Source organism: Phalangium opilio, unplaced genomic scaffold, assembly GCF_054372755.1.
Source record: "Phalangium opilio isolate 3A_F unplaced genomic scaffold, DU_Popi_V2 ptg000352l_1, whole genome shotgun sequence".
Classification (NCBI taxonomy): Eukaryota; Metazoa; Arthropoda; class Arachnida; order Opiliones; family Phalangiidae; genus Phalangium; species Phalangium opilio.
Genome location: NW_028324228.1, coordinates 8,265,856 through 8,285,103, shown reverse-complemented (window position 1 = coordinate 8,285,103; position 19,248 = coordinate 8,265,856). Strand labels below are relative to the sequence as shown.

The window sequence follows — 19,248 nt, the reverse complement described above, 5'->3', positions numbered from 1 at the left end:
GCTAACCATTGCGCCACGGAAGCCCAAAGATTAAATGTTCGTCAAGTATTGTGGAAAAACTTTGGCATTTGACATTACGTTTGAGATCTCACAACACCGCTCCCGGGTGGGCTCGAACCACCAACCTTTCGGTTAACAGCCGAACGCGCTAACCATTGCGCCACGGAAGCTCAAAAATTAAACGGTCGTCAGGTATTGTGGAAAAACTTTGGCTTTTTACGTTACATTTGAGACTTCACAACACGGCAGCCGGGTGGGCTCGAACCACCAACCTTTTGGTTAACATCCGAACGCGCTAACCTTCGAGCCAAGGAAGCTCAGAAATGAAATGGTCGTCAGGTATTGTGGAAAAACTCTGACTTTTTACGTCACATCCGAGACTTCAAACACCGCTCCCGGATGGGCTCGAACCACAAACCTTTTGAATAACAGCTGAATGCGCTAACCATTGCGCCACGGAAGCCCAAAAATTAAATGTTCGTCAGATATTTTTAAAAAACTCTGAATTTTACGTTACATCTATGACCTCACAACACCGCTCCCGGATGGGCTCAAACCACCAACCTTTCGGTTAACAGCCGACGGCGTTAACCATTGCGCAACGGAAGCCCAAAGATTAAATGTTCGTCAGGTATTGTGGAAAAACTTTGGATTTTTACGTTACATGTGAGATCTCACAACACCGCTCCCGGGTGGGCTCGAACCACCAACCTTTCGGTTAACAGCCGAACGCGCTAACCATTGCGCCACGGAAGCCCAAAAATTAAATGTTCGTCAGGTATTGTGGAAAAACTTTGACTTTTTACGTCACATCTGAGACCTCAAAACACCGCTCCCGGATGGGCTCGAACCACCAACCTTTCGGTTAACAGCCGAACGCGCTAACCATTGCGCCACGGAAGCTCAAAAATTAAATGGTCGTCAGGTATTGTGGAAAAACTTTGACTTTTTACGTCACATCTGAGACCTCACAACACCGCTCCCGGATGGTCTCGAACCACCAACCTTTCAGTTAACAGCCGAACGCGCTAACCATTGCGCCACGGAAGCCCAAAGATTAAATGTTCGTCAGGTATTGTGGAAAAACTTTGGCATTTGACATTACGTTTGAGATCTCACAACACCGCACCCGGGTGGGCTCGAACCACCAACCTTTCGGTTAACAGCCGAACGCGCTAACCATTGCGCCACGGAAGCTCAAAAATTAAACGGTCGTCAGGTATTGTGGAAAAACTTTGGCTTTTTACGTTACATTTGAGACTTCACAACACGGCAGCCGGGTGGGCTCGAACCACCAACCTTTCGGTTAACAGCCGAACGCGCTAACCATTGCGCCACGGAAGCCCAAAAATTAAATGGTCGTCGGGTATTGTGGAAACACTTTGGCTTTTTACGTTACATGTGAGAGCTCACAACACCGCTCCCGGGTGGGCTCGAACCACCAACCTTTCTGTTAACAGCCGAACGCGCTAACCATTGCGCCACAGAAGCCCAAAGATTAAATGTTCGTCAGGTATTTTTAAAAAACTCTGAATTTTACGTTACATCTAAGACCTCACAACACCGCTCCCGGATGGGCTCGAACCACCAACCTTTCGGTTAACAGCCGAACGCGCTAACCATTGCGCCACGGATGCCCAAAAATTAAATGTTCGTCAGTTATTTTTAAAAAACTCTGAATTTTACATTACATCTAAGACCTCACAACACCGTTCCCGGATGGGCTCGAACCACCAACCTTTCGGTTAACAGCCGACGGCGTTAACCATTGCGCAACGGAAGCCCAAAGATAAAATGTTCGTCAGGTATTGTGGAAAAACTTTGGATTTTTACGTTACATGTGAGATTTCACAACACCGCTCCCGGGTGGGCTCGAACCACCAACCTTTTGGTTAACAGCCGAACGCGCTAACCATTGCGCCACGGAAGCCCAAAGATTAAATGTTCGTCAGGTATTGTGGAAAAACTTTGGCATTTGACATTACGTTTGAGATCTCACAACACCGCTCCCGGGTGGGCTCGAACCACCAACCTTTCGGTTAACAGCCGAACGCGCTAACCATTGCGCCACGGAAGCTCAAAAATTAAACGGTCGTCAGGTATTGTGGAAAAACTTTGGCTTTTTACGTTACATTTGAGACTTCACAACACGGCAGCCGGGTGGGCTCGAACCACCAACCTTTTGGTTAACATCCGAACGCGCTAACCTTCGAGCCAAGGAAGCTCAGAAATGAAATGGTCGTCAGGTATTGTGGAAAAACTCTGACTTTTTACGTCACATCCGAGACTTCAAACACCGCTCCCGGATGGGCTCGAACCACAAACCTTTTGAATAACAGCTGAATGCGCTAACCATTGCGCCACGGAAGCCCAAAAATTAAATGTTCGTCAGATATTTTTAAAAAACTCTGAATTTTACGTTACATCTATGACCTCACAACACCGCTCCCGGATGGGCTCAAACCACCAACCTTTCGGTTAACAGCCGACGGCGTTAACCATTGCGCAACGGAAGCCCAAAGATTAAATGTTCGTCAGGTATTGTGGAAAAACTTTGGATTTTTACGTTACGTGTGAGATCTCACAACACCGCTCCCGGGTGGGCTCGAACCACCAACCTTTCGGTTAACAGCCGAACGCGCTAACCATTGCGCCACGGAAGCCCAAAAATTAAATGTTCGTCAGGTATTGTGGAAAAACTTTGACTTTTTACGTCACATCTGAGACCTCAAAACACCGCTCCCGGATGGGCTCGAACCACCAACCTTTCGGTTAACAGCCGAACGCGCTAACCATTGCGCCACGGAAGCTCAAAAATTAAATGGTCGTCAGGTATTGTGGAAAAACTTTGACTTTTTACGTCACATCTGAGACCTCACAACACCGCTCCCGGATGGTCTCGAACCACCAACCTTTCAGTTAACAGCCGAACGCGCTAACCATTGCGCCACGGAAGCCCAAAGATTAAATGTTCGTCAGGTATTGTGGAAAAACTTTGGCATTTGACATTACGTTTGAGATCTCACAACACCGCACCCGGGTGGGCTCGAACCACCAACCTTTCGGTTAACAGCCGAACGCGCTAACCATTGCGCCACGGAAGCTCAAAAATTAAACGGTCGTCAGGTATTGTGGAAAAACTTTGGCTTTTTACGTTACATTTGAGACTTCACAACACGGCAGCCGGGTGGGCTCGAACCACCAACCTTTTGGTTAACATCCGAACGCGCTAACCTTCGAGCCAAGGAAGCTCAGAAATGAAATGGTCGTCAGGTATTGTGGAAAAACTCTGACTTTTTACGTCACATCCGAGACTTCAAAACACCGCTCCCGGATGGGCTCGAACCACAAACCTTTTGAATAACAGCTGAATGCGCTAACCATTGCGCCACGGAAGCCCAAAAATTAAATGTTCGTCAGATATTTTTAAAACTCTGAATTTTACGTTACATCTATGACCTCACAACACCGCTCCCGGATGGGTTCGAACCACCAACCTTTCGGTTAACAGCCGACGGCGTTAACCATTGCGCAACGGAAGCCCAAAGATTAAATGTTCGTCAGGTATTGTGGAAAAACTTTGGATTTTTACGTTACATGTGAGATCTCACAACACCGCTCCCGGGTGGGCTCGAACCACCAACCTTTCGGTTAACAGCCGAACGCGCTAACCTTCGAGCCAAGGAAGCTCAGAAATGAAATGGTCGTCAGGTATTGTGGAAAAACTCTGACTTTTTACGTCACATCCGAGACTTCAAAACACCGCTCCCGGATGGGCTCGAACCACAAACCTTTTGAATAACAGCTGAACGCGCTAACCATTGCGCCACGGAAGCCCAAAAATTAAATGGTCGTCTGGTATTGTGGAAACACTTTGGCTTTTTACGTTACATGTGAGAGCTCACAACACCGCTCCCGGGTGGGCTCGAACCACCAACCTTTCTGTTAACAGCCGAACGCGCTAACCATTGCGCAACGGAAGCCCAAAGATTAAATGTTCGTCAGGTATTGTGGAAAAACTTTGGATTTTTACGTTACATGTGAGATCTCACAACACCGCTCCCGGGTGGGCTCGAACCACCAACCTTTCGGTTAACAGCCGAACGCGCTAACCATTGCGCCACGGAAGCCCAAAAATTAAATGTTCGTCAGGTATTGTGGAAAAACTTTGACTTTTTACGTCACATCTGAGACCTCAAAACACCGCTCCCGGATGGGCTCGAACCACCAACCTTTCGGTTAACAGCCGAACGCGCTAACCATTGCGCCACGGAAGCTCAAAAATTAAATGGTCGTCAGGTATTGTGGAAAAACTTTGACTTTTTACGTCACATCTGAGACCTCACAACACCGCTCCCGGATGGTCTCGAACCACAAACCTTTCAGTTAACAGCCGAACGCGCTAACCATTGCGCCACGGAAGCCCAAAGATTAAATGTTCGTCAGGTATTGTGGAAAAACTTTGGCATTTGACATTACGTTTGAGATCTCACAACACCGCACCCGGGTGGGCTCGAACCACCAACCTTTCGGTTAACAGCCGAACGCGCTAACCATTGCGCCACGGAAGCTCAAAAATTAAACGGTCGTCAGGTATTGTGGAAAAACTTTGGCTTTTTACGTTACATTTGAGACTTCACAACACGGCAGCCGGGTGGGCTCGAACCACCAACCTTTTGGTTAACATCCGAACGCGCTAACCTTCGAGCCAAGGAAGCTCAGAAATGAAATGGTCGTCAGGTATTGTGGAAAAACTCTGACTTTTTACGTCACATCCGAGACTTCAAAACACCGCTCCCGGATGGGCTCGAACCACAAACCTTTTGAATAACAGCTGAATGCGCTAACCATTGCGCCACGGAAGCCCAAAAATTAAATGTTCGTCAGATATTTTTAAAACTCTGAATTTTACGTTACATCTATGACCTCACAACACCGCTCCCGGATGGGTTCGAACCACCAACCTTTCGGTTAACAGCCGACGGCGTTAACCATTGCGCAACGGAAGCCCAAAGATTAAATGTTCGTCAGGTATTGTGGAAAAACTTTGGATTTTTACGTTACATGTGAGATCTCACAACACCGCTCCCGGGTGGGCTCGAACCACCAACCTTTCGGTTAACAGCCGAACGCGCTAACCTTCGAGCCAAGGAAGCTCAGAAATGAAATGGTCGTCAGGTATTGTGGAAAAACTCTGACTTTTTACGTCACATCCGAGACTTCAAAACACCGCTCCCGGATGGGCTCGAACCACAAACCTTTTGAATAACAGCTGAACGCGCTAACCATTGCGCCACGGAAGCCCAAAAATTAAATGGTCGTCTGGTATTGTGGAAACACTTTGGCTTTTTACGTTACATGTGAGAGCTCACAACACCGCTCCCGGGTGGGCTCGAACCACCAACCTTTCTGTTAACAGCCGAACGCGCTAACCATTGCGCAACGGAAGCCCAAAGATTAAATGTTCGTCAGGTATTGTGGAAAAACTTTGGATTTTTACGTTACATGTGAGATCTCACAACACCGCTCCCGGGTGGGCTCGAACCACCAACCTTTCGGTTAACAGCCGAACGCGCTAACCATTGCGCCACGGAAGCCCAAAAATTAAATGTTCGTCAGGTATTGTGGAAAAACTTTGACTTTTTACGTCACATCTGAGACCTCAAAACACCGCTCCCGGATGGGCTCGAACCACCAACCTTTCGGTTAACAGCCGAACGCGCTAACCATTGCGCCACGGAAGCTCAAAAATTAAATGGTCGTCAGGTATTGTGGAAAAACTTTGACTTTTTACGTCACATCTGAGACCTCACAACACCGCTCCCGGATGGTCTCGAACCACCAACCTTTCAGTTAACAGCCGAACGCGCTAACCATTGCGCCACGGAAGCCCAAAGATTAAATGTTCGTCAGGTATTGTGGAAAAACTTTGGCATTTGACATTACGTTTGAGATCTCACAACACCGCACCCGGGTGGGCTCGAACCACCAACCTTTCGGTTAACAGCCGAACGCGCTAACCATTGCGCCACGGAAGCTCAAAAATTAAACGGTCGTCAGGTATTGTGGAAAAACTTTGGCTTTTTACGTTACATTTGAGACTTCACAACACGGCAGCCGGGTGGGCTCGAACCACCAACCTTTTGGTTAACATCCGAACGCGCTAACCTTCGAGCCAAGGAAGCTCAGAAATGAAATGGTCGTCAGGTATTGTGGAAAAACTCTGACTTTTTACGTCACATCCGAGACTTCAAAACACCGCTCCCGGATGGGCTCGAACCACAAACCTTTTGAATAACAGCTGAATGCGCTAACCATTGCGCCACGGAAGCCCAAAAATTAAATGTTCGTCAGATATTTTTAAAACTCTGAATTTTACGTTACATCTATGACCTCACAACACCGCTCCCGGATGGGTTCGAACCACCAACCTTTCGGTTAACAGCCGACGGCGTTAACCATTGCGCAACGGAAGCCCAAAGATTAAATGTTCGTCAGGTATTGTGGAAAAACTTTGGATTTTTACGTTACATGTGAGATCTCACAACACCGCTCCCGGGTGGGCTCGAACCACCAACCTTTCGGTTAACAGCCGAACGCGCTAACCTTCGAGCCAAGGAAGCTCAGAAATGAAATGGTCGTCAGGTATTGTGGAAAAACTCTGACTTTTTACGTCACATCCGAGACTTCAAAACACCGCTCCCGGATGGGCTCGAACCACAAACCTTTTGAATAACAGCTGAACGCGCTAACCATTGCGCCACGGAAGCCCAAAAATTAAATGGTCGTCTGGTATTGTGGAAACACTTTGGCTTTTTACGTTACATGTGAGAGCTCACAACACCGCTCCCGGGTGGGCTCGAACCACCAACCTTTCGGTTAACAGCCGACGGCGTTAACCATTGCGCCACGGATGCCCAAAGATGAAATGTTCGTCAGGTATTGTGGAAAAACTTTGGATTTTTACGTTACATGTGAGATTTCACAACACCGCTCCCGGGTGGGCTCGAACCACCAACCTTTTGGTTAACAGCCGAACGCGCTAACCATTGCGCCACAGAAGCCCAAAGATTAAATGTTCGTCAGGTATTTTTAAAAAACTCTGAATTTTACGTTACATCTAAGACCTCACAACACCGCTCCCGGATGGGCTCGAACCACCAACCTTTCGGTTAACAGCCGACGGCGTTAACCATTGCGCAACGGAAGCCCAAAGATAAAATGTTCGTCAAGTATTGTGGAAAAACTTTGGATTTTTACTTTACATGTGAGATTTCACAACACCGCTCCCGGATGGTCTCGAACCACCAACCTTTCAGTTAACAGCCGAACGCGCTAACCATTGCGCCACGGAAGCCCAAAGATTAAATGTTCGTCAGGTATTGTGGAAAAACTTTCGCATTTGACATTACGTTTGAGATCTCACAACACCGCTCCCGGGTGGGCTCGAACGACCAACCTTTCGGTTAACAGCCGAACGCGCTAACCATTGCGCCACGGAAGCTCAAAAATTAAACGGTCGTCAGGTATTGTGGAAAAACTTTGGCTTTTTACGTTACATTTGAGACTTCACAAGACGGCAGCCGGGTGGGCTCGAACCACCAACCTTTTGGTTAACATCCGAACGCGCTAACCTTCGAGCCAAGTAAGCTCAGAAATAAAATGGTCGTCAGGTATTGTGGAAAAACTCTGACTTTTTACGTCACATCCGAGACTTCAAAACACCGCTCCCGGATGGGCTCGAACCACAAACCTTTTGAATAACAGCTGAATGCGCTAACCATTGCGCCACGGAAGCCCAAAAATTAAATGTTCGTCAGATATTTTTAAAAACTCTGAATTTTACGTTACATCTATGACCTCACAACACCGCTCCCGGATGGGCTCGAACCACCAACCTTTCGGTTAACAGCCGACGGCGTTAACAATGCGCAACGGAAGCCCAAAGATTAAATGTTCGTCAGGTATTGTGGAAAAACTTTGGATTTTTACGTTACATGTGAGATCTCGCAACACCGCTCCCGGGTGGGCTCGAACCACCAACCTTTCGGTTAACAGCCGAACGCGCTAACCTTCGAGCCAAGGAAGCTCAGAAATGAAATGGTCGTCAGGTATTGTGGAAAAACTCCGACTTTTTACGTCACATCCGAGACTTCAAAACACCGCTCCCGGATGGGCTCGAACCACAAACCTTTTGAATAACAGCTGAACGCGCTAACCATTGCGCCACGGAAGCCCAAAAATTAAATGGTCGTCGGGTATTGTGGAAACACTTTGGCTTTTTACGTTACATGTGAGAGCTCACAACACCGCTCCCGGGTGGGCTCGAACCACCAACCTTTCTGTTAACAGCCGAACGCGCTAACCATTGCGCCACAGAAGCCCAAAGACTAAATGTTCGTCAGGTATTTTTAAAAAACTCTGAATTTTACGTTACATCTAAGACCTCACAACACCGCTCCCGGATGGGCTCGAACCACCAACCTTTCGGTTAACAGCCGACGGCGTTAACCATTGCGCAACGGAAGCCCAAAGATTAAATGCTCGTCAGGTATTGTGGAAAAACTTTGGATTTTTACGTTACATGTGAGATCTCACAACACCGCTCCCGGGTGGGCTCGAACCCCCAACCTTTCGGTTAACAGCCGAACGCGCTAACCATTGCGCCACGGAAGCCCAAAGATTAAATGTTCGTCAGGTATTGTGGAAAAACTTTGACTTTTTACGTCACATCTGAGACTTCACAACACCGCTCCCGGATGGGCTCGAACCACAAACCTTTTGAATAACAGCTGAACGCTCTAACCATTGCGCCACGGAAGCCCAAAAATTAAATGTTCGTCAGTTATTTTAAAAAAACTCTGAATTTTACGTTACATCTAAGACCTCACAACACCGCTCACGGATGGGCTCGAACCACCAACCTTTCGGTTAACAGCCGAACGCGCTAACCATTGCGCCACGGAAGCCCAAAAATTAAATGGTCGTCGGGTATTGTGGAAACACTTTGGCTTTTTACGTTACATGTGAGAGCTCACAACACCGCTCCCGGGTGGGCTCGAACCACCAACCTTTCGGTTAACAGCCGAACGCGCTAACCATTGCGCCACGGAAGCCCAAAGATTAAATGTTCATCAGGTATTGTGGAAAAACCTTGGCTTTTTACGTTACATTTGAGACTTCACAACACGGCATTGGGTGGGCTCGAACCACCAACCTTTCGGTTAACAGCCGAACGCGCTAACCATTGCGCCACGGAAGCCCAAAGATTAAATGTTCGTCAGGTATTGTGGAAAAACCTTGGCTTTTTACGTTACATTTGAGACTTCACAACACGGCTCCTGGGTGAGCTCGAACCACCAACCTTTCGGTTAAAAGCCGACGGCGTTAACCATTGCGCAACGGAAGCCCAAAGATAAAATGTTCGTCAGGTATTGTGGAAAAACTTTGGATTTTTACGTTACATATGAGATTTCACAACACCGCTCCCGGGTGGGCTCGAACCACCAACCTTTCGGTTAACAGCCGAACGCGCTAACCATTGCGCCACGGAAGCCCAAAGATTAAATGTTCGTCAGGTATTGTGGAAAAACTTTGGCATTTGACATTACGTTTGAGATTTCACAACACCGCTCCCGGATGGGCTCGAACCACAAACCTTTTGAATAACAGCTGAACGCTCTAACCATTGCGCCACGGAAGCCCAAAAATTAAATGTTCGTCAGTTATTTTTAAAAAACTCTGAATTTTACGTTACATCTAAGACCTCACAACACCGCTCACGGATGGGCTCGAACCACCAACCTTTCGGTTAACAGCCGAACGCGCTAACCATTGCGCCACGGAAGCCCAAAAATTAAATGGTCGTCGGGTATTGTGGAAACACTTTGGCTTTTTACGTTACATGTGAGAGCTCACAACACCGCTCCCGGGTGGGCTCGAACCACCAACCTTTCGGTTAACAGCTGAACGCGCTAACCATTGCGCCACGGAAGCCCAAAGATTAAATGTTCGTCAGGTATTGTGGAAAAACCTTGGCTTTTTACGTTACATTTGAGACTTCACAACACGGCTCCTGGGTGGGCTCGAACCACCAACCTTTCGGTTAACAGCCGAACGCGCTAACCATTGCGCCACGGAAGCCCAAAGATTAAATGTTCGTCAGGTATTGTGGAAAAACCTTGGCTTTTTACGTTACATTTGAGACTTCACAACACGGCTCCTGGGTGAGCTCGAACCACCAACCTTTCGGTTAACAGCCGAACGCGCTAACCATTGCGCCACGGAAGCCCAAAGATTAAATGTTCGTCAGGTATTGTGGAAAAACTTTGGCATTTGACATTACGTTTGAGATCTCACAACACCGCTCCCGGGTGGGCTCGAACCACCAACCTTTCGGTTAACAGCTGAACGCGCTAACCATTGCGCCACGGAAGCTCAAAAATTAAACGGTCGTCAGGTATTGTGGAAAAACTTAGGCTCTTTACGTTACATTTGAGACTTCACAACACGGCAGCCGGGTGGGCTCGAACCATCAACCTTTTGGTTAACATCCGAACGCGCTAACCTTCGAGCCAAGGAAGCTCAGAAATGAAACGGTCGTCAGGTATTGTGGAAAAACTCTGACTTTTTACGTCACATCCGAGACTTCAAAACATCGCTCCCGGATGGGCTCGAACCACAAACCTTTTGAATAACAGCTGAACGCGCTAACCATTGCGCCACGGAAGCCCAAAAATTAAATTTTCGTCAGATATTTTTAAAAAACTCTGAATTATACGTTACATCTACGACCTCACAACACCGCTCCCGGATGGGCTCGAACCACCAACCTTTCGGTTAACAGCCGACGGCGTTAACCATTGCGCAACGGAAGCCCAAAGATTAAATGCTCGTCAGGTATTGTGGAAAAACCTTGGCTTTTTACGTTACATTTGAGACTTCACAACACGGCTCCTGGGTGGGCTCGAACCACCAACCTTTCGGTTAAAGGGTATGAGAAGCTTCGTTTGAAAAACCTCTGATTTATATAGCAAAAGATAGAATTAATTACTGTGAATTCAAAAATATCAAGCGTTTAATTCTCCGATTTCTAGTTATTTGGCAATATGCGTTTGAAAATGCTTCATATGAAATTATTTAAAATCCACTTTTTAAAAGTTTTTAAGAAAGGCTACGTTTTCTTGTTTCTGACGTCACGCACGCGAGATGGTGCCACTCTCTCCGCTATCAAAGCATAGACAGAGCACGAGACGGGTAGCGCTCGCGCTCGCTCGAATAGGTTTTCCCGTGTGATGTCATAAACCAACCGAACAAGCTGACAAGACAAAATGATTTATATATCGAAGCTGAGTTTTCGTGATTTTCCAATGGATTTTAAAAATAGAAACTTTGGTTCAATTATATTAAAAACTTTATATTTTGAAAGTAGAGACTTGAAAGTGTAATATAATACCACTTTCGTGCTAAAATATGATATGAAATTGTAAATTCCCATACCCTTTAACAGCCGAACGCGCTAACCATTGCGCCACGGAAGCCCAAAAATTAAATGGTCGTCGGGTATTGTGGAAACACTTTGGCTTTTTACGTTACATGTGAGACTTCAAAACACCACTCCCGGATGGGCTCGAACCACAAACCTTTTGAATAACAGCTGAACGCGCTAACCATTGCGCCACGGAAGCCCAAAAATTAAATGTTCGTCAGATATTTTTAAAAAACTCTGAATTTTACGTTACATCTAAGACCTCACAACACCACTCCCGGATGGGCTCGAACCACCAACCTTTCGGTTAACAGCCGACGGCGTTAACCATTGCGCAACGGAAGCCCAAAGATTAAATGCTCGTCAGGTATTGTGGAAAAACTTTGGATTTTTACGTTACATGTGAGATCTCACAACACCGCTCCCGGGTGGGCTCGAGCCCATCCGTGAGCGGTGTTGTGAGGTCTTAGATGTAACGTAAAATTCAGAGTTTTTTTAAAATAACTGACGAACATTTAATTTTTGGGCTTCCGTGGCGCAATGGTTAGAGCGTTCAGCTGTTATTCAAAAGGTTTGTGGTTCGAGCCCATCCGGGAGCGGTGTTGTGAAGTCTCAGATGTGACGTAAAAAGTCAAAGTTTTTCCACAATACCTGACGAACATTTAATCTTTGGGCTTCCGTGGCGCAATGGTTAGCGCGTTCGGCTGTTAACCGAAAGGTTGGGGGTTCGAGCCCACCCGGGAGCGGTGTTGTGAGATCTCACATGTAACGTAAAAATCCAAAGTTTTTCCACAATACCTGACGAGCATTTAATCTTTGGGCTTCCGTTGCGCAATGGTTAACGCCGTCGGCTGTTAACCGAAAGGTTGGTGGTTCGAGCCCATCCGGGAGCGGTGTTGTGAGGTCTTAGATGTAACGTAAAATTCAGAGTTTTTTAAAAATACCTGACGAACATTTAGTCTTTGGGCTTCTGTGGCGCAATGGTTAGCGCGTTCGGCTGTTAACAGAAAGGTTGGTGGTTCGAGCCCACCCGGGAGCGGTGTTGTGAGCTCTCACATGTAACGTAAAAAGCCAAAGTGTTTCCACAATACCCGACGACCATTTAATTTTTGGGCTTCCGTGGCGCAATGGTTAGCGCGTTCAGCTGTTATTCAAAAGGTTTGTGGTTCGAGCCCATCCGGGAGCGGTGTTTTGAAGTCTCGGATGTGACGTAAAAAGTCGGAGTTTTTCCACAATACCTGACGACCATTTCATTTCTGAGCTTCCTTGGCTCGAAGGTTAGCGCGTTCGGCTGTTAACCGAAAGGTTGGTGGTTCGAGCCCACCCGGGAGCGGTGTTGCGAGATCTCACATGTAACGTAAAAATCCAAAGTTTTTCCACAATACCTGACGAACATTTAATCTTTGGGCTTCCGTTGCGCATTGTTAACGCCGTCGGCTGTTAACCGAAAGGTTGGTGGTTCGAGCCCATCCGGGAGCGGTGTTGTGAGGTCATAGATGTAACGTAAAATTCAGAGTTTTTAAAAATATCTGACGAACATTTAATTTTTGGGCTTCCGTGGCGCAATGGTTAGCGCATTCAGCTGTTATTCAAAAGGTTTGTGGTTCGAGCCCATCCGGGAGCGGTGTTTTGAAGTCTCGGATGTGACGTAAAAAGTCAGAGTTTTTCCACAATACCTGACGACCATTTTATTTCTGAGCTTACTTGGCTCGAAGGTTAGCGCGTTCGGATGTTAACCAAAAGGTTGGTGGTTCGAGCCCACCCGGCTGCCGTCTTGTGAAGTCTCAAATGTAACGTAAAAAGCCAAAGTTTTTCCACAATACCTGACGACCGTTTAATTTTTGAGCTTCCGTGGCGCAATGGTTAGCGCGTTCGGCTGTTAACCGAAAGGTTGGTCGTTCGAGCCCACCCGGGAGCGGTGTTGTGAGATCTCAAACGTAATGTCAAATGCGAAAGTTTTTCCACAATACCTGACGAACATTTAATCTTTGGGCTTCCGTGGCGCAATGGTTAGCGCGTTCGGCTGTTAACTGAAAGGTTGGTGGTTCGAGACCATCCGGGAGCGGTGTTGTGAAATCTCACATGTAAAGTAAAAATCCAAAGTTTTTCCACAATACTTGACGAACATTTTATCTTTGGGCTTCCGTTGCGCAATGGTTAACGCCGTCGGCTGTTAACCGAAAGGTTGGTGGTTCGAGCCCATCCGGGAGCGGTGTTGTGAGGTCTTAGATGTAACGTAAAATTCAGAGTTTTTTAAAAATACCTGACGAACATTTAATCTTTGGGCTTCTGTGGCGCAATGGTTAGCGCGTTCGGCTGTTAACCAAAAGGTTGGTGGTTCGAGCCCACCCGGGAGCGGTGTTGTGAAATCTCACATGTAACGTAAAAATCCAAAGTTTTTCCACAATACCTGACGAACATTTCATCTTTGGGCATCCGTGGCGCAATGGTTAACGCCGTCGGCTGTTAACCGAAAGGTTGGTGGTTCGAGCCCACCCGGGAGCGGTGTTGTGAGCTCTCACATGTAACGTAAAAAGCCAAAGTGTTTCCACAATACCAGACGACCATTTAATTTTTGGGCTTCCGTGGCGCAATGGTTAGCGCGTTCAGCTGTTATTCAAAAGGTTTGTGGTTCGAGCCCATCCGGGAGCGGTGTTTTGAAGTCTCGGATGTGACGTAAAAAGTCAGAGTTTTTCCACAATACCTGACGACCATTTCATTTCTGAGCTTCCTTGGCTCGAAGGTTAGCGCGTTCGGCTGTTAACCGAAAGGTTGGTGGTTCGAGCCCACCCGGGAGCGGTGTTGTGAGATCTCACATGTAACGTAAAAATCCAAAGTTTTTCCACAATACCTGACGAACATTTAATCTTTGGGCTTCCGTTGCGCAATGGTTAACGCCGTCGGCTGTTAACCGAAAGGTTGGTGGTTCGAACCCATCCGGGAGCGGTGTTGTGAGGTCATAGATGTAACGTAAAATTCAGAGTTTTAAAAATATCTGACGAACATTTAATTTTTGGGCTTCCGTGGCGCAATGGTTAGCGCATTCAGCTGTTATTCAAAAGGTTTGTGGTTCGAGCCCATCCGGGAGCGGTGTTTTGAAGTCTCGGATGTGACGTAAAAAGTCAGAGTTTTTCCACAATACCTGACGACCATTTCATTTCTGAGCTTCCTTGGCTCGAAGGTTAGCGCGTTCGGATGTTAACCAAAAGGTTGGTGGTTCGAGCCCACCCGGCTGCCGTGTTGTGAAGTCTCAAATGTAACGTAAAAAGCCAAAGTTTTTCCACAATACCTGACGACCGTTTAATTTTTGAGCTTCCGTGGCGCAATGGTTAGCGCGTTCGGCTGTTAACCGAAAGGTTGGTGGTTCGAGCCCACCCGGGTGCGGTGTTGTGAGATCTCAAACGTAATGTCAAATGCCAAAGTTTTTCCACAATACCTGACGAACATTTAATCTTTGGGCTTCCGTGGCGCAATGGTTAGCGCGTTCGGCTGTTAACTGAAAGGTTGGTGGTTCGAGACCATCCGGGAGCGGTGTTGTGAGGTCTCAGATGTGACGTAAAAAGTCAAAGTTTTTCCACAATACCTGACGACCATTTAATTTTTGAGCTTCCGTGGCGCAATGGTTAGCGCGTTCGGCTGTTAACCGAAAGGTTGGTGGTTCGAGCCCATCCGGGAGCGGTGTTTTGAGGTCTCAGATGTGACGTAAAAAGTCAAAGTTTTTCCACAATACCTGACGAACATTTAATTTTTGGGCTTCCGTGGCGCAATGGTTAGCGCGTTCGGCTGTTAACCGAAAGGTTGGTGGTTCGAGCCCACCCGGGAGCGGTGTTGTGAGATCTCACATGTAACGTAAAAATCCAAAGTTTTTCCACAATACCTGACGAACATTTAATCTTTGGGCTTCCGTTGCGCAATGGTTAACGCCGTCGGCTGTTAACCGAAAGGTTGGTGGTTCGAACCCATCCGGGAGCGGTGTTGTGAGGTCATAGATGTAACGTAAAATTCAGAGTTTTAAAAATATCTGACGAACATTTAATTTTTGGGCTTCCGTGGCGCAATGGTTAGCGCATTCAGCTGTTATTCAAAAGGTTTGTGGTTCGAGCCCATCCGGGAGCGGTGTTTTGAAGTCTCGGATGTGACGTAAAAAGTCAGAGTTTTTCCACAATACCTGACGACCATTTCATTTCTGAGCTTCCTTGGCTCGAAGGTTAGCGCGTTCGGATGTTAACCAAAAGGTTGGTGGTTCGAGCCCACCCGGCTGCCGTGTTGTGAAGTCTCAAATGTAACGTAAAAAGCCAAAGTTTTTCCACAATACCTGACGACCGTTTAATTTTTGAGCTTCCGTGGCGCAATGGTTAGCGCGTTCGGCTGTTAACCGAAAGGTTGGTGGTTCGAGCCCACCCGGGTGCGGTGTTGTGAGATCTCAAACGTAATGTCAAATGCCAAAGTTTTTCCACAATACCTGACGAACATTTAATCTTTGGGCTTCCGTGGCGCAATGGTTAGCGCGTTCGGCTGTTAACTGAAAGGTTGGTGGTTCGAGACCATCCGGGAGCGGTGTTGTGAGGTCTCAGATGTGACGTAAAAAGTCAAAGTTTTTCCACAATACCTGACGACCATTTAATTTTTGAGCTTCCGTGGCGCAATGGTTAGCGCGTTCGGCTGTTAACCGAAAGGTTGGTGGTTCGAGCCCATCCGGGAGCGGTGTTTTGAGGTCTCAGATGTGACGTAAAAAGTCAAAGTTTTTCCACAATACCTGACGAACATTTAATTTTTGGGCTTCCGTGGCGCAATGGTTAGCGCGTTCGGCTGTTAACCGAAAGGTTGGTGGTTCGAGCCCACCCGGTAGCGGTGTTGTGAGATCTCACATGTAACGTAAAAATCCAAAGTTTTTCCACAATACCTGACGAACATTTAATCTTTGGGCTTCCGTTGCGCAATGGTTAGCGCGTTCGGCTGTTAACAGAAAGGTTGGTGGTTCGAGCCCACCCGGGAGCGGTGTTGTGAACTCTCACATGTAACGTAAAAAGCCAAAGTGTTTCCACAATACCAGACGACCATTTAATTTTTGGGCTTCCGTGGCGCAATGGTTAGCGCGTTCAGCTGTTATTCAAAAGGTTTGTGGTTCGAGCCCATCCGGGAGCGGTGTTTTGAAGTCTCGGATGTGACGTAAAAAGTCAGAGTTTTTCCACAATACCTGACGACCATTTCATTTCTGAGCTTCCTTGGCTCGAAGGTTAGCGCGTTCGGCTGTTAACCGAAAGGTTGGTGGTTCGAGCCCACCCGGGAGCGGTGTTGTGAGATCTCACATGTAACGTAAAAATCCAAAGTTTTTCCACAATACCTGACGAACATTTAATCTTTGGGCTTCCGTTGCGCAATGGTTAACGCCGTCGGCTGTTAACCGAAAGGTTGGTGGTTCGAACCCATCCGGGAGCGGTGTTGTGAGGTCATAGATGTAACGTAAAATTCAGAGTTTTAAAAATATCTGACGAACATTTAATTTTTGGGCTTCCGTGGCGCAATGGTTAGCGCATTCAGCTGTTATTCAAAAGGTTTGTGGTTCGAGCCCATCCGGGAGCGGTGTTTTGAAGTCTCGGATGTGACGTAAAAAGTCAGAGTTTTTCCACAATACCTGACGACCATTTCATTTCTGAGCTTCCTTGGCTCGAAGGTTAGCGCGTTCGGATGTTAACCAAAAGGTTGGTGGTTCGAGCCCACCCGGCTGCCGTGTTGTGAAGTCTCAAATGTAACGTAAAAAGCCAAAGTTTTTCCACAATACCTGACGACCGTTTAATTTTTGAGCTTCCGTGGCGCAATGGTTAGCGCGTTCGGCTGTTAACCGAAAGGTTGGTGGTTCGAGCCCACCCGGGTGCGGTGTTGTGAGATCTCAAACGTAATGTCAAATGCCAAAGTTTTTCCACAATACCTGACGAACATTTAATCTTTGGGCTTCCGTGGCGCAATGGTTAGCGCGTTCGGCTGTTAACTGAAAGGTTGGTGGTTCGAGACCATCCGGGAGCGGTGTTGTGAGGTCTCAGATGTGACGTAAAAAGTCAAAGTTTTTCCACAATACCTGACGACCATTTAATTTTTGAGCTTCCGTGGCGCAATGGTTAGCGCGTTCGGCTGTTAACCGAAAGGTTGGTGGTTCGAGCCCATCCGGGAGCGGTGTTTTGAGGTCTCAGATGTGACGTAAAAAGTCAAAGTTTTTCCACAATACCTGACGAACATTTAATTTTTGGGCTTCCGTGGCGCAATGGTTAGCGCGTTCGGCTGTTAACCGAAAGGTTGGTGGTTCGAGCCCACCCGGGAGCGGTGTTGTGAGATCTCACATGTAACGTAAAAATCCAAAGTTTTTCCACAATACCTGACGAACATTTAATCTTTGGGCTTCCGTTGCGCAATGGTTAACGCCGTCGGCTGTTAACCGAAAGGTTGGTGGTTTGAGCCCATCCGGGAGCGGTGTTGTGAGGTCATAGATGTAACGTAAAATTCAGAGTTTTTTAAAAATATCTGACGAACATTTAATTTTTGGGCTTCCGTGGCGCAATGGTTAGCGCATTCAGCTGTTATTCAAAAGGTTTGTGGTTCGAGCCCATCCGGGAGCGGTGTTTGAAGTCTCGGATGTGACGTAAAAAGTCAGAGTTTTTCCACAATACCTGACGACCATTTCATTTCTGAGCTTCCTTGGCTCGAAGGTTAGCGCGTTCGGATGTTAACCAAAAGGTTGGTGGTTCGAGCCCACCCGGCTGCCGTGTTGTGAAGTCTCAAATGTAACGTAAAAAGCCAAAGTTTTTCCACAATACCTGACGACCGTTTAATTTTTGAGCTTCCGTGGCGCAATGGTTAGCGCGTTCGGCTGTTAACCGAAAGGTTGGTGGTTCGAGCCCACCCGGGAGCGGTGTTGTGAGATCTCAAACGTAATGTCAAATGCCAAAGTTTTTCCACAATACCTGACGAACATTTAATCTTTGGGCTTCCGTGGCGCAATGGTTAGCGCGTTCGGCTGTTAACCAAAAGGTTGGTGGTTCGAGCCCACCCGGGAGCGGTGTTGTGAAATCTCACATGTAACGTAAAAATCCAAAGTTTTTCCACAATACCTGACGAACATTTTATCTTTGGGCTTCCGTTGCGCAATGGTTAACGCCGTCGGCTGTTAACCGAAAGGTTGGTGGTTCGAGCCCATCCGGGAGCGGTGTTGTGAGGTCTTAGATGTAATGTAAAATTCAGAGTTTTTTAAAAATAACTGACGAACATTTAATTTTTGGGCATCCGTGGCGCAATGGTTAGCGCGTTCGGCTGTTAACCGAAAGGTTGGTGGTTCGAGCCCATCCGGGAGCGGTGTTGTGAGGTCTTAGATGTAACGTAAAATTCAGAGTTTTTTAAAAATACCTGACGAACATTTAATCTTTGGGCTTCTGTGGCGCAATGGTTAGCGCGTTCGGCTGTTAACAGAAAGGTTGGTGGTTCGAGCCCACCCGGGAGCGGTGTTGTGAGCTCTCACATGTAACGTAAAAAGCCAAAGTGTTTCCACAATACCCGACGACCATTTAATTTTTGGGCTTCCGTGGCGCAATGGTTAGCGCGTTCGGCTGTTAACCGAAAGGTTGGTGGTTCGAGCCCACCCGGCTGCCGTGTTGTGAAGTCTCAAATGTAACGTAAAAAGCCAAAGTTTTTCCACAATACCTGACGACCGTTTAATTTTTGAGCTTCCGTGGCGCAATGGTTAGCGCGTTCGGCTGTTAACCGAAAGGTTG

At 47.2% G+C, this 19,248-nt stretch overlaps 11 non-coding genes across 11 annotated transcripts; 3 read left to right on the top strand and 8 right to left on the bottom strand.

Annotated features, from left to right (window-relative positions):
• Nucleotides 1-97: 97 nt before the first annotated feature.
• On the bottom strand, nt 98-170 carry TRNAN-GUU (transfer RNA asparagine (anticodon GUU)). The gene has a single exon. It is a non-coding gene; the product is annotated as a tRNA-Asn (tRNA).
• Nucleotides 171-683: 513 nt separating this feature from the next.
• TRNAN-GUU (transfer RNA asparagine (anticodon GUU)) lies at nt 684-756 on the bottom strand. Its single transcript has one exon. It is a non-coding gene; the product is annotated as a tRNA-Asn (tRNA).
• Nucleotides 757-2,004: 1,248 nt separating this feature from the next.
• On the bottom strand, nt 2,005-2,077 carry TRNAN-GUU (transfer RNA asparagine (anticodon GUU)). Its single transcript has one exon. It is a non-coding gene; the product is annotated as a tRNA-Asn (tRNA).
• Nucleotides 2,078-2,590: 513 nt separating this feature from the next.
• TRNAN-GUU (transfer RNA asparagine (anticodon GUU)) lies at nt 2,591-2,663 on the bottom strand. The gene has a single exon. It is a non-coding gene; the product is annotated as a tRNA-Asn (tRNA).
• Nucleotides 2,664-4,057: 1,394 nt separating this feature from the next.
• Nucleotides 4,058-4,130, bottom strand: TRNAN-GUU (transfer RNA asparagine (anticodon GUU)). Its single transcript has one exon. It is a non-coding gene; the product is annotated as a tRNA-Asn (tRNA).
• Nucleotides 4,131-5,524: 1,394 nt separating this feature from the next.
• Nucleotides 5,525-5,597, bottom strand: TRNAN-GUU (transfer RNA asparagine (anticodon GUU)). Its single transcript has one exon. It is a non-coding gene; the product is annotated as a tRNA-Asn (tRNA).
• Nucleotides 5,598-9,043: 3,446 nt separating this feature from the next.
• Nucleotides 9,044-9,116, bottom strand: TRNAN-GUU (transfer RNA asparagine (anticodon GUU)). Its single transcript has one exon. It is a non-coding gene; the product is annotated as a tRNA-Asn (tRNA).
• Nucleotides 9,117-9,483: 367 nt separating this feature from the next.
• TRNAN-GUU (transfer RNA asparagine (anticodon GUU)) lies at nt 9,484-9,556 on the bottom strand. The gene has a single exon. It is a non-coding gene; the product is annotated as a tRNA-Asn (tRNA).
• A 5,684-nt stretch (nt 9,557-15,240) lies between these two features.
• On the top strand, nt 15,241-15,313 carry TRNAN-GUU (transfer RNA asparagine (anticodon GUU)). The gene has a single exon. It is a non-coding gene; the product is annotated as a tRNA-Asn (tRNA).
• A 2,420-nt stretch (nt 15,314-17,733) lies between these two features.
• Nucleotides 17,734-17,806, top strand: TRNAN-GUU (transfer RNA asparagine (anticodon GUU)). The gene has a single exon. It is a non-coding gene; the product is annotated as a tRNA-Asn (tRNA).
• A 513-nt stretch (nt 17,807-18,319) lies between these two features.
• On the top strand, nt 18,320-18,392 carry TRNAN-GUU (transfer RNA asparagine (anticodon GUU)). Its single transcript has one exon. It is a non-coding gene; the product is annotated as a tRNA-Asn (tRNA).
• The last annotated feature ends 856 nt before the right edge of the window (nt 18,393-19,248 follow it).